At 47.1% G+C, this 13135-nt stretch overlaps 1 protein-coding gene across 1 annotated transcript in view; it reads left to right on the top strand.

The window, feature by feature from the left end:
* The window catches only part of SHC2 (SHC adaptor protein 2), a 254964-nt gene extending 243465 nt beyond the window's left edge, over positions 1-11499 (top strand). Inside the window, exon 13 of the mRNA XM_077253964.1 lies at positions 10004-11499. The gene's annotated coding sequence lies outside the window, so the exon portion shown is untranslated. The remainder of the gene's footprint in view (positions 1-10003) is intronic.
* Positions 11500-13135: the final 1636 nt, after the last annotated feature.

Below are 13135 nucleotides of genomic sequence, written 5' to 3'. Positions count from 1 at the left end.
CTCTAGCAATCTGTGAGTACAAAGGTGCACCTGACAACAGACGCATGGACCTGTAGGCATGGCCACGGAAGATTACGTGTCCATTACGGCGCAATGGGTTAATGTGGTGGATGCATGGTCCACAGGGGACAGCCTACTAAGTCTGTCTGCAGTCCCTAATTCAAATTGTCCTCCACTGTCTAAATCGGAGCTTCAACCTTCTGGCTTTTGGCCTATAGTATCAGAAATTAAACTGCATTTGGCCTTCAACTTTGGTTACGGCCTACTAACGGTGTCTGCCCCTCCCTGGTGTTGACCTCCACTGTATAAAGCTGAGCTTCAACCTTCTGGCTCTCATTAAGTGCTGTTTTTTAAAAAACTTGGTGGTTACAGCCTACTAACGGTGTCTGCCGCTCCCTGGTGTTTGTCCTCAACTGAATAAAGCTGAGCTTCAACCTTCTGGCTCTCATTAAGTGCTGTTTTTTAAAAACTTGGTGGTTAGGGCCTACTAATGGTGTCTGCCGCTCCCTGGTGTTTGTCCTCAACTGAATAAAGCTGAGCTTCAACCTTCTGGCTTTTGGCCTATAGTATCAGATATTAAACTGCATTTGGCCTTCAACTTTGGTTACGGCCTACTAACGGTGTTTGCCGCTCCCTGGTGTTGTTCTCCACTGTATAAAGCTGAGCTTCAACCTTATGGCTCTAATTTTATTTTTTTTTTTAAGTGCTGGTTGGGGCATAATACCTCTGTTTGCTGCTCCCTGGTGTTGACCTCAACTGAATAAAGCTGAGCTTCAACCTTCTGGCTCTCATCAAGTGCTGTTTTTTAAAAACTTGGTGGTTAGGGCCTACTAACGGTGTCTGCCGCTCCCTGGTGTTTGTCCTCAACTGAATAAAGCTGAGCTTCAACCTTCTGGCTTTTGGCCTATAGTATCAGATATTAAACTCAATTTGGCCTTCAACTTTGGTTACGGCCTACTAACGGTGTCTGCCCCTCCCTGGTGTTGACCTCCACTGTATAAAGCTGAGCTTCAACCTTCTGGCTCTCATTAAGTGCTGTTTTTTAAAAAACTTGGTGGTTACAGCCTACTAACAGTGTCTGACCCTCCCTGGTGTTTGTCCTCAACTGAATAAAGCTGAGCTTCAACCTTCTGGCTCTCATTAAGTGCTGTTTTTTAAAAACTTGGTGGTTAGGGCCTACTAACGGTGTCTGCCGCTCCCTGGTGTTTGTCCTCAACTGAATAAAGCTGAGCTTCAGTCTTTAGGCTTTTGGCCTAAAGTATCAGATATTAAACTGCATTTGGCCTATTAGTGTGTTTGGGCCCTTAAAACAGTGTCTGCTGCTCCTGGGTTTGCTACTCCACTGAACAAAGCAATGCCGCCTGTTTAGTCCTGTTACCATTTAGCCTGCATTTAGCCTACTTGATTCTTTGGCCCTATATCTGTTTCCTCTTCATCCTGCCCATTGCCCAGCCACTGCTAGATGAGTCTGCTGGTACATTGACCTAGACCACTACATTCCCCTTGCACTCTACACAGCCAGAATCTGACCCTGCTGAAAATAAGGTTCCCCTTCCCGCATGTTATACCACCTTACACAGGGACAAAGAGGAAGGTGCAGATGAAAGTGCAGGTTCCTTCATCAGGTGGGGGGGCATACTCGTTGGCGACGTCACTGGCACAGGGCCCCTCAGAGTATGCAAAAGTGTCGCTGCTGGTGGGAGGCGCCCCCGCCATGCAAACACACCGCTGTACTTTGAGGGGCCCTGTGCCAGTGCCAATGCGAACGAGTGGCCCCCCCTGCTTGCTCAGGATCACAGCACTTGCAACGTTGAAATACTTACCTCTCCCTGCTCCACCGCCGTGACGTAGTCCACGATTCCTGGGCCCACTAAAACCTTGAACCAGCCCTACCCCCCACAACTTTTGCCAAATGACCCCCAAGTTCCAATGAACAACTATTATTATAAAGTTAATTAAGATTGACAAGCTTCAGAAACAAGAATGGATGTTTTTGGCATTAAAATGGGCACTGTAGGTGTTTTCCTGGCCTCCACTCACTGCCGACTATGCTTCCCCATTGACTTGCATTGGGTTTCGTGTTTCGGTCGATCCCCGACTTTTAGCGATAATCGGCCGACTGCACTCGACTCGACTCTGGACAAAGTCGGGTTTCACAAAACCCGACTCGATCTTTAAAAAATGAAAGTCGCTCAACCCTAGAGCCAACATATTCCGCAGCACTTTACAATTAAGCGGGGACATATACAGACAAATTCAATACAAGTTAAGACTATTTAAACAGTGACATTAGGAGTGAGGTCCCTGCTCGCAAGCTTACAATCTACAAGGAAATGGGGGGACACAATAGGTGAAAAGTGCTTGTCATTTCAGGTCTGGCAATGATAATAAATAGGGATTTTCATATAAAGCTGCATGATCCGGTCATTAGCCCGTGTGTTTAAGTGCAATAGTCAAGTATCAAGTGCAGTTAATCGTGTGCATGGAGCGTGTGGAGACAGATGAATAGTAGGGTGCAGATTTAGAATAATATTTGGAAGGAAGGGAACAGGGCAAAGTTAGTTTACTGAGTAGTTGATGTGGTAGGCTTGTTGTATATAAAATTGTGCCATTATAAAATACAATCTGTCCTTAACACGGCTACATGTTGACAGAAAAATAATGAACAGAAATAAATCTAGAACTGTGGAAATGGGCTAAAAAAAACAACAGCTAAATTGGTGATTAAGGCCAATAAGAGGTTTATTTGCGTTCATGCTCGAGGGTGTCGCATCTATATATATAAGAGGCATTGTGATTACTCGCTAATCCCGCCCCCTGCACAGTAGCTCCGCCCCACCACATTACCACACACAATCCCGCCCCCCTGCCACATTACCACACATAATCCCGCCCCCACCACATCACCACACATAATCACGCCCCCACCACATCACCACACATAATCCCGCCCCCCACCCCATTACCACACATAATCCCGCCCCCCACCACATTACCACAGATAATCCCGCCCCCCCACCACATCACCACACATGATCCCGCCCCCACCACATTACCACACATAATCCTGCCCCAACCACATTACCACACATAATCCCGACCCCAACAACTGCACCGCTCATAATCCCGCCCCCCACCACATTACCACACATAATCCCGCCCCCCACATCACCAAAAATAATCCTGCCCCCACCACATTACCTCACATAATCCCACCCCCCGCCACATTACCACACAATAATTTCTTCCAACAGGTATGTTCATCCAGATCTCCTATGAAGCGCACATAATACATCACCCAGCTTTGCGCATAGACTTTCCCCTGCTCCTAGCATTGTGATGGTATGTTCATCCAGATCTCCTATGAAGCGCACATAATACATCACCCAGCTTTGCGCATAGACTTTCCCCTGCTCCTAGCATTGTGATGGTATGTTCATCCAGATCTCCTATGAAGCGCACATAATACATCACCCAGCTTTGCGCATAGACTTTCCCCTGCTCCTAGCATTGTGATGGTATGTTCATCCAGATCTCCTATGAAGCGCACATAATACATCACCCAGCTTTGCGCATAGACTTTCCCCTGCTCCTAGCATTGTGATGGTATGTTCATCCAGATCTCCTATGAAGCGCACATAATACATCACCCAGCTTTGCGCATAGACTTTCCCCTGCTCCTAGCATTGTGATGGTATGCCTTTCAGCTAACCCCCAACTTACACTGTGATATTTATGACCTTGTTTACTTAGTCTTGATTGTATGCATCTGGTCGACCCTTAATTCTCTGACCAAGATGAGCAGAGACCACTCCTCTCTGCTCCACACCTGACCGCACTTAGTTTTCCATATATTGCATAGCACAAGTCTGCAGGACTTTAGTCTGCAGTGTGATTTCTAGAAGTGTGTTCTAAAAGTGTGGATTACATTAGAATTAAAACCTGAATTGAACCTGAAGGGAACTGAAGGTAACTGGCCAGTCACTGCAAACAATGTTTCTGTTTGTTGTCACTTTTACCCCTATAATCTTTCACTTTCTGCAACCTCCCCCAATCCCCACACCAAGTAAGGAACTGTTCATCTCCTCTTCAATCCTCCCCATCCATCTCACCTCCTCCTCAGAACTGTTCCTTAACATACAATCCTCTGTCTCAAAGCACAGGCAGCCCCCTCACGCTCTCTCCTGCTCCCACCTGCTAACACTATCTCTGCTCCTTCTCACTGCTGGTGATATCTCTCCAAATCCTGGTCCTCCTCACCATATTCCCACAGTCATTTCTAACTCCCATCCACGCTCCATCACAAACTTCCGTAACCTCTCTAACCTTATACCCATTCGCCCAGCCCCCGCTTCCCCAGTCCCACTAACAGGAGCTCTGTGGAACGCTCGCTCTGTCTGTAACAAGCTTTCCTACATCCATGATCTTTTTGTTACTACCAAACTTTCCTTCCTCGCTATCACCGAAACCTGGCTCACCCCTTCTGACACAGCCTCCCCTGCTGCACTCTCTTACGGTGGCTTCCACCTTTCTCACACACCCCGCCCCAGCAGCAAGCATGGTGGAGGAGTTGGTTTTCTCCTGTCAGATACCTGCTCCTTCACCCCAATCCCACTGCCACCCTCTGTTACCCTCCCTTCCTTTGAGGTGCACTCTGTGCGCATCTACTCCCCCTCCAACCTCCAACTGGCTGTCATTTACCGCCCCCCAGGGCCAGCCACCACCTTCTTTGACCACTTCACCACCTGGCTACTTCATTTCCTTTCTGCGGACATCCCCACTATCATCATGGGCGATTTCAACATACCCATTGACACTTCCCTCTCAGCTGCCACTAAACTTCTATCTCTCTCTTCCTCCTTCGGCCTCACTCAATGGTCTTCTGCGGCCACTCACAAAGATGGTCACACACTGGACCTCATCTTCACCCGCCTCTGCTCCCTATCTAACCTCTCTAACTCGCCTCTTCCTCTCTCTGACCACAACCTTCTCACATTCTCATCTCTCTCCACTCCATGTCTAGAGTCCCCACCCCACAAACTTTCACACCCTCGCAGAAATCTTAAACATCTTGACCTACATTCATTCTCTGAATCCCTTCTCCCTCTCACAGACATAATTTCCATACACAATGCGGATGACGCTGCGGCTCTATATAACAACACAATAGCTGTAGCTTTGGAATCTGCTGCCCCACTTACACATACCAAAGCTCGCAAAATCAACAGACAGCCCTGGCACACCAGCCTGACCAAAGAACTGAGGCAAGCTTCCAGGGCTGCTGAGCGCAGATGGAAAAGATCCCACTCCAACGACCACTTAATCGCATTCAAACAGTCCCTCACTACTTTCAAGACCGCACTCGCCACAGCTAAACAAACCTACTTCTCATCTCTCATATCCTCCCTGTCTCACAACCCTAAACAGTTATTCAACACCTTCAATTCTCTCCTCCGTCCCCCAGCACCTCCTCCCTCCTCACTTATCTCTGCTGAAGACTTTGCCTCATTCTTCAAGCAGAAGATTGATAACATCAGAGACAGTTTTGGTCAACAAGCCCCAGAGCCCTTCCTCCCAACTTCCCTACCCTCCACCTCCAAAACCAACTACTCCACCATTACAGAAGATCAACTCGCCACTCTACTCTCAAGATCGCATCTCACCACCTGTGCACTTGACCCGCTCCCAACCCACCTCATCCCAAACCTCACCACAATCTTCATCCCAACCCTAACCCATCTCTTCAACCTATCACTAACAAATGGTGTTTTCCCCTCAAGCTTTAAACATGCCTCCATCACACCTATCCTCAAAAAGCCCTCTCTTGACCCATCCTCTGTATCTAGCTATCGCCCTATATCACTTCTCCCCTATGCCTCAAAACTACTGGAACAACACGTCTACCTTGAACTGTCCTCCCATCTCTCTTCTTGCTCCCTCTTTGACCGCTTACAATCTGGCTTCCGGCCACACCATTCCACTGAAACTGCCCTAACTAAGGTCACCACTGACCTTTTAACCGCCAAGAGCAAGCGACACTACTCTGTTCTCCTCCTCCTCGACCTGTCGGCTGCCTTTGACACAGTGGACCATTCCCTATTACTACAGACCCTCTCATCCCTTGGCATCACAGACTTGGCCCTATCCTGGATCTCATCATACCTAACAGACCGGACATTCAGCGTCTCCCACTCACACACCACCTCCTCACCTCGCCCCCTCTCTGTCGGAGTCCCACAAGGTTCAGTCCTTGGGCCCCTGCTCTTCTCCATTTACACCTTTGGCCTGGGACAGCTCATAGAATCTCATGGCTTTCAGTATCACCTCTATGCTGATGACACACAGATCTACATCTCTGGACCAGATATCACCTCCCTACTAACCAGAATCCCTCAATGTCTGTCCACTATTTCATCCTTCTTCTCCGCTAAATTTCTGAAACTTAACATGGACAAAACAGAATTCATCATCTTTCCCCCATCTCACGTGACCCCCCCAACGAACCTATCCATTACAGTAAATGGCTGCCCACTCTCCCCAGTCCCACAAGCTCGCTGCCTCGGGGTTATCCTTGACGCTGATCTCTCCTTCAAACCACATATCCAAGCCCTTTCCACTTCCTGCCGACTTCAACTCAAAAATATTGCACGAATCCGTTCATTCCTCAACCAAGAATCTGCAAAAACCCTAGTCCATGCCCTCATCATCTCTCGTCTTGACTACTGCAACCTCCTGCTCTGTGGCCTCCCCTCAAACACTCTCGCACCCCTCCAATCTATTCTAAACTCTGCTGCCCGACTAATCCACCTGTCCCCCCGCTATTCTCCGGCCTCTCCCCTCTGTCAATCCCTTCACTGGCTCCCCATTGCCCAGAGACTCCAGTACAAAACCCTAACCATGACGTACAAAGCCATCCACAACCTGTCTCCTCCTTACATCTGTGACCTCATCTCCCGGTACTTTCCTACACGCAACCTCCGATCCTCACAAGATCTCCTTCTCTACTCCCCTCTTATCTCCTCTTCCCACAATCGTATACAAGATTTCTCTCGCGTATCACCCCTACTCTGGAACCCTCTACCACAACACATCAGACTCTCGCCTACCATCGAAACCTTCAAAAAGAATCTGAAGACCCACCTCTTCCGACAAGCCTACAACCTGCAGTAACCACCGATCAACCAACCGCTGCACGACCAGCTCTACCCTCACCTACTGTATTCTCACCCATCCCTTGTAGATTGTGAGCCCTCGCGGGCAGGGTCCTCATTCCTCCTGTACCAGTTATGACTTGTATTGTTCAAGATTATTGTACTTGTTTTTATTATGTATACCCCTCCTCACTTGTAAAGCGCCATGGAATAAATGGCGCTATAACAATAAATAATAATAATAATCCCGCCCCCCAACCACATTACCACACATAATCCCGCCCCCCATTACATCACCACACATGAACCCACCCCCACCACATCACCACACATAACCCCGCCCCCCACCACATTACCACACATAATCCCGCCCCCCACCACATTACCACACATAATCCTGCCCCCCACACCCCATTACCACAGATAATCCCATCCCTCACCACATTACCACACATAATACCGCCCCCCCACCACACATAATCCCGCCCCTCACCACATTACCACAGACAATCCCACCCCATCACATTACCTCACATAATCCTGCCCCCCACCACATTACTACACATAATCCCGCCCCCCACATTACCAGACGAGGCTCCGTCCCCACACATTACCACACGAGGCTCCGTACCCACACATTACCACACGAGGCTCCGTCCCCACACATTACCACATGAGCCTCCGTACTCACACATTACCACATGAGGCTCCGTCCCTACATATTACCACATGAGGCTCCGTCCCCACACATTACCACATGAGCCTCCGCCCCCACACATTACCACATGAGGCTCCATCCCCACACATTGCCACATGAGGCTGCGTCCCCACACATTACCACACGAGGCTCCGTCCCCAAACATTACCACACGAGGCTGCGTCCCCACACATTACCACATAAGGCTCTGTCCCCACACATTACCGTATGAGGCTCTGTCCCCACACATTCCCGTACGAGGCTCTGTCCCCACACATTCCCGTACGAGGCTCTGTCCCCACACATTACCGTACGAGGCTCCGTACCCACACATTACCATATGAGGCTGCGTCCCCACACATTACCACATGAGGCTCTGTCCCCACACATTACCACACGAGGCTCCGTCCCCACATATTACCATACGAGGCTGCATCCCCACACATTACCACACGAGGCTCCGTTCCTACACATTACCACACGAGGCTCTGTCCCCACACATTACCATATGAGGCTGCGTCCCCACACATTACCACATGAGGCTCTGTCCCCACACATTACCACACGAGGCTCTATCCCAACACACATTACCATACGAGGCTCCGTCCTCACACATAAACACATGAGGCTCCGTCCTCACACATTACCACACGAGGCTGCGTCCCCACACATTTCCACACGAGGCTCCGTCCTCACACATTACCACACGAGGCTCCGTCCCCGCACAGTACCACATGAGGCTCTGTCCCCACACATTACCACACAAGGCTGTGTCCCCACACATTACCACACGAGGCTCCGTCCCTGCACATTACCACACGAGGCTCTGTCCCCACACATTACCATATGAGGCTGCGTTCCCACACATTACCACATGAGGCTCTGTCCCCACACATTACCATATGAGGCTGCGTCCCCACACATTACCACACGAGGCTCTGTCCCCACACATTACCATACGAGGCTCCATCCTCACACATTACCACACGAGGCTCTGTCCCCACAATTTAATTGTGTTTACAGAAAAATTTTAACTTAATTTATGTTTTGTTATGAAATTTGTTTAGATGCTGGAATGAATAAAAAATGCACATCTTAGTCTACGTTCGGCACCACAGCGTCGGGCGCCGCAGCGTCGCCGCATGCGTCATGGGCCCCTATATTTAACATGGGGGCGCATGGACATGCGTTGTGCTGCGTTTTGCGACGCATGCGTTATTTTGGCCGCAAGCGTTGGGCGCAGAGAACGCAGCAAGTTGCATTTTTTTTGCGTCCAACTTTCGGCGAAAAAGGACTCATGCGTCGCAAAACGCAGCGTTTTAGCGTGCGTTTTGTTGCGTTTTTGTTTGCGTTGTGCGTTGCGTCGCCGACGCAGCGGCGCACAACGCAAATGTGAACGTAGCCTTACTGAATCCAGTTTGTTTTTTATTTTATACTGTGAATAAAATGCATTATTAGTAGTATTCAGATTTTTAATGATTATTATTGTTATTAACTTCATTTTAAGTTAATTTACCACCTGCGTAAGCGCTATTGAATGTTGTCATTATTTACTTTAGTTTAATCACTAGCCGCGTTAATTAGATAGCAATGAGCGTGCCGAGCGTTAGCTGGCTGGAAACAGCTAGTTGTACATAAAGGGACATAAAGGGAACCTGTCACATTCTACATTCTGTTCAATTTCTGGATAGCATGGCATAGAGAAAAGCTGAGCAGTATGATATATAGGTTTGTATAAAAAAGATTCAATATGACTCATATTTTATTCGTTGGAATAGTGTTTGTATGTATGAGTCCAGTGGGCGGTCCTACTAGTGATTGACAGCTATCTCTGCATACATAATCATACAGGAAAGGCTGTCAATTACTGAACAGGACCGCCAACTGGAATAGTTATAAATACCATTGATTTCACTGAAGAAAATGCAAGCTTCATGGAAACATTTTCCACTAAATGTCAATCAACCTGCTCAGCTCCTTCTTGGCCATAACATCCAGCCAGAAGATCACATACCATTTTCTACTTGACAGGTTCAGTTTAATGATGATTTCCAGGTTTGCAAACTGCAAGTGATATCAGCTTACCATGTCAATCTTGGTCCTCGCTAATCTACTGTATATAATACATGACTGGTTTGTGTTCTGTATTGCTCAGGCTCACCCCTTGCTTGGACATGAACATTTATCAATGGAGGAGAACAGAAGAGTTGCCCCGAAGAAAGTCGCAAAGGTGAAAAACACAATAAGAAACATCATAAGTGACTCACTGAGTACTCTTCTGTCACAGACTGCATCTTGCATATATGTATAGCTCTGCTATTGTACGTTTCACCACCAGAGGGAGCAGCTGAGCCCATAGTGCTTGAAGAAGAGGATCAGTCATAACTAGAACAGTACCAAAAAACATCCAGGATCCGCAGTACCTGGGGCAAGCGCAGAGTAGCACAATGCTATATATACAAATATGCATTTAACATCCTGGACTAATTTAGCACCGTGCCAGTGTATTTTTCACAGTCTGTTCTGGCCTTCCGGCTGCAAAACCTTGCACCCTAACAGATCCATTTAGGAGATAGGAATAGGTCTCCCCAGCATGACTGAGATGCTATGCAGCATTGGATCTACTGTATATGCTGAGAATAATGGCACGTGCTCTGTGATCACTGGGATGTAAATGCATACATTGCTTGCATTGTATGAGCAGAAAGAACGCCGGGAGATAGCATGTGGGTATTACATGCCAGTACATGGAATGCTTCACTTCAGAACACGGCTTGTCCGCTGCTCTATATTAAAAGAATGGAAAAAAGCAGAAAATCAAATTGTATCTTCCCTGGAGCATTGTAGCTGGTCAGCGAGGTATGGCGCTATTGTCTTACACAGGTAAGGTTGGAAAACTTGATTTCACAGGGTTAAAATTGCTAATAGTCACTGTCTTAGTATATGCCAATGAGGACCACATCTTTTTCGATCCCTGCATTATATCAGCTAGGTGAACGCCAATATCCTACAGACATGTATTATAATGGTATGTATAATAGAGTCACAGAGGAGTGATGCAAGGCAATTGCAGCTGGAAAGGCAGAGATTGCAAGACATTGGCTAGTTTCTTTCCATGTGACCAGAATGATAATTGATTACTATTAATGAGAAAAGATCTTTTTCCAGGAAATCTGATAATCAGCACTGGAGTTGGTGTGGATCGACTTTCAGTACCCAGTTAATCTGTGAATGGTGGACGGGAGCCATGGGAACCCCTTCTACCTCCTGGCATCTGCTTCTCTTCTTTTGATTGCCCGCCTGACACAACGTCACATATGTGCCATGATGCAATGTTGACGTTGAGCAAGGCTGGGATAATCAAAAGAAGAAGACGAGTTCTGAGGGCCTCTGGCCAACAGTCAGAGATTACAAACCTGGGTCCTAGGAATCGCTTTGTGCCAACTAATCAGCACCTATGGAATTGTCTTATCGAGTTTTGTGACATGGTGCATTGTTCACTGGAGTTGGGTATAGTATTCATTGAACTGGGGATTCAATACACCAATAAAGGAAAGTAATGGGCACTTCAAAGAAGGTGTGTAATGTAACGCCTAACCATTGCTTTTTACTACAAAATAAAGAGAATATGTCTCAGAGACAAAAGTCATCAATTGTGCTATTTTCTTTGTGGAAGTGTGAATACTATATACCAAGATGTCAGAGTTATTTGTACTAAACATATCTACCAGCGTGTATGTACTACACAGTGCTCACATACACTAGGACGATTTTCACAGGATGCCAATTACAGTGTCAGTTTGTATTCCGAGTAAAGAAGGAAAATGGAGGAAACCCATACAAACACCATGCAAACATGGCCTTAATTACATTTGCACCTAGGAGCCTGATAAACTAAGGTAAATGTGCTAAAAACTGAGTCACTAGCTGCCTGTAGATATCCTTTCAACAACAGCCAAGGTTTTATACATAAGTCTGTGTATGCACTCCATTACAGACGCCCCATGTCTCTGCAATGGCTATACATCCTGTAAGTCAATAATACCCAGTTGATGTTACAATTTGAGGCTACGTCAAATGGGGTGAGAAACACAAAGGTATGGTAAGCAATAGAAAAGATCCTGGAGTCCCGGAATTCAGCTCTAAATGGCAGCTCTAAACTGTTTGGAGTAATTAGGTAAGAAGAATTGAAAGGTGAAACTTGTGAAAAGAAATTCAGCTAACGAGACAGTGAGATTGGAACTGAGAAAAAAGCATAAAACATAAAGACAAGAACAACTGGGAGAGCTGGAAGAAAGTTCAGAGAACAGAGGAGCAAGAAAATGATGAGACTCATGAGCAGCAAAATGCTAAATACTGGCAGAACATTGTAATTGGTGTCTAAATGTCTCAAGAATGCCTATATAAGAAGACTAAAGGTACCGTCACACTAAGCGACGCTGCAGCGATACAGACAACGATGCTGATCGCTGCAGCGTCGCTGTTTGGTCGCTAGAGAGCTGTCACACAGACCGCTCTCCAGCGACCAACGATGCCGAGGTCCCCGGGTAACCAGGGTAAACATCGGGTTACTAAGCGCAGGGCCGCGCTTAGTAACCCGATGTTTACCCTGGTTACCAGCGTAAAATGTAAAAAAAACAAACAGTACATACTTACATTCGCGTCCCCCGGCGTCCGCTTCCTGCACTGACTGAGCGCCGGCCCTAACAGCAGAGCGGTGACGTCACCGCTGTGCTGTACTTTCACTTTCACTTTACGGCGCTCAGTCAGTGTGGGAAGCGGACGCCGGGGGAAGCGAAAGTGAGTATGTAGTTTGTTTTTTTTACATTTTACACTGGTAACCAGGGTAAACATCGGGTTACTAAGCGCGGCCCTGCACTTAGTAACCCGATGTTTACCCTGGTTACCAGTGTAAAACATCGCTGGTATCCTTGCATTTGGTGTCAAACACGACGATACACGCCGGTCTGACGACCAAATAAAGTTCTGAACTTTGTTCAACGACCAGCGATATCACAGCAGGATCCTGATCGCTGCTGCGTGTCAAACTAAACGATATCGCTAGTCAGGACGCTGCAACATCACGGATCGCTAGCGATATCGTTTAGTGTGACGGTACCTTTACAGCTTGGTAACAAGCAACAGGGGCTTCATTTTAAAGAAATCAAATAAACATCTGAATCAAAATATAATTGGAAATTGGAAGCACCATAACAATTTCTAAAATATCTATAAACTTGACTATTTGAGTTAATCATGTTGTGGGAAATGTAAGGGATCGCCAGTG

This window comes from Ranitomeya variabilis, chromosome 1 (genome assembly GCF_051348905.1).
Source record: "Ranitomeya variabilis isolate aRanVar5 chromosome 1, aRanVar5.hap1, whole genome shotgun sequence".
NCBI classification, from domain to species: domain Eukaryota; kingdom Metazoa; phylum Chordata; class Amphibia; order Anura; family Dendrobatidae; genus Ranitomeya; species Ranitomeya variabilis.
The sequence above is the reverse complement of the archived record's forward strand: the minus strand, read 5'-3'. Positions and strand labels throughout refer to the sequence as shown.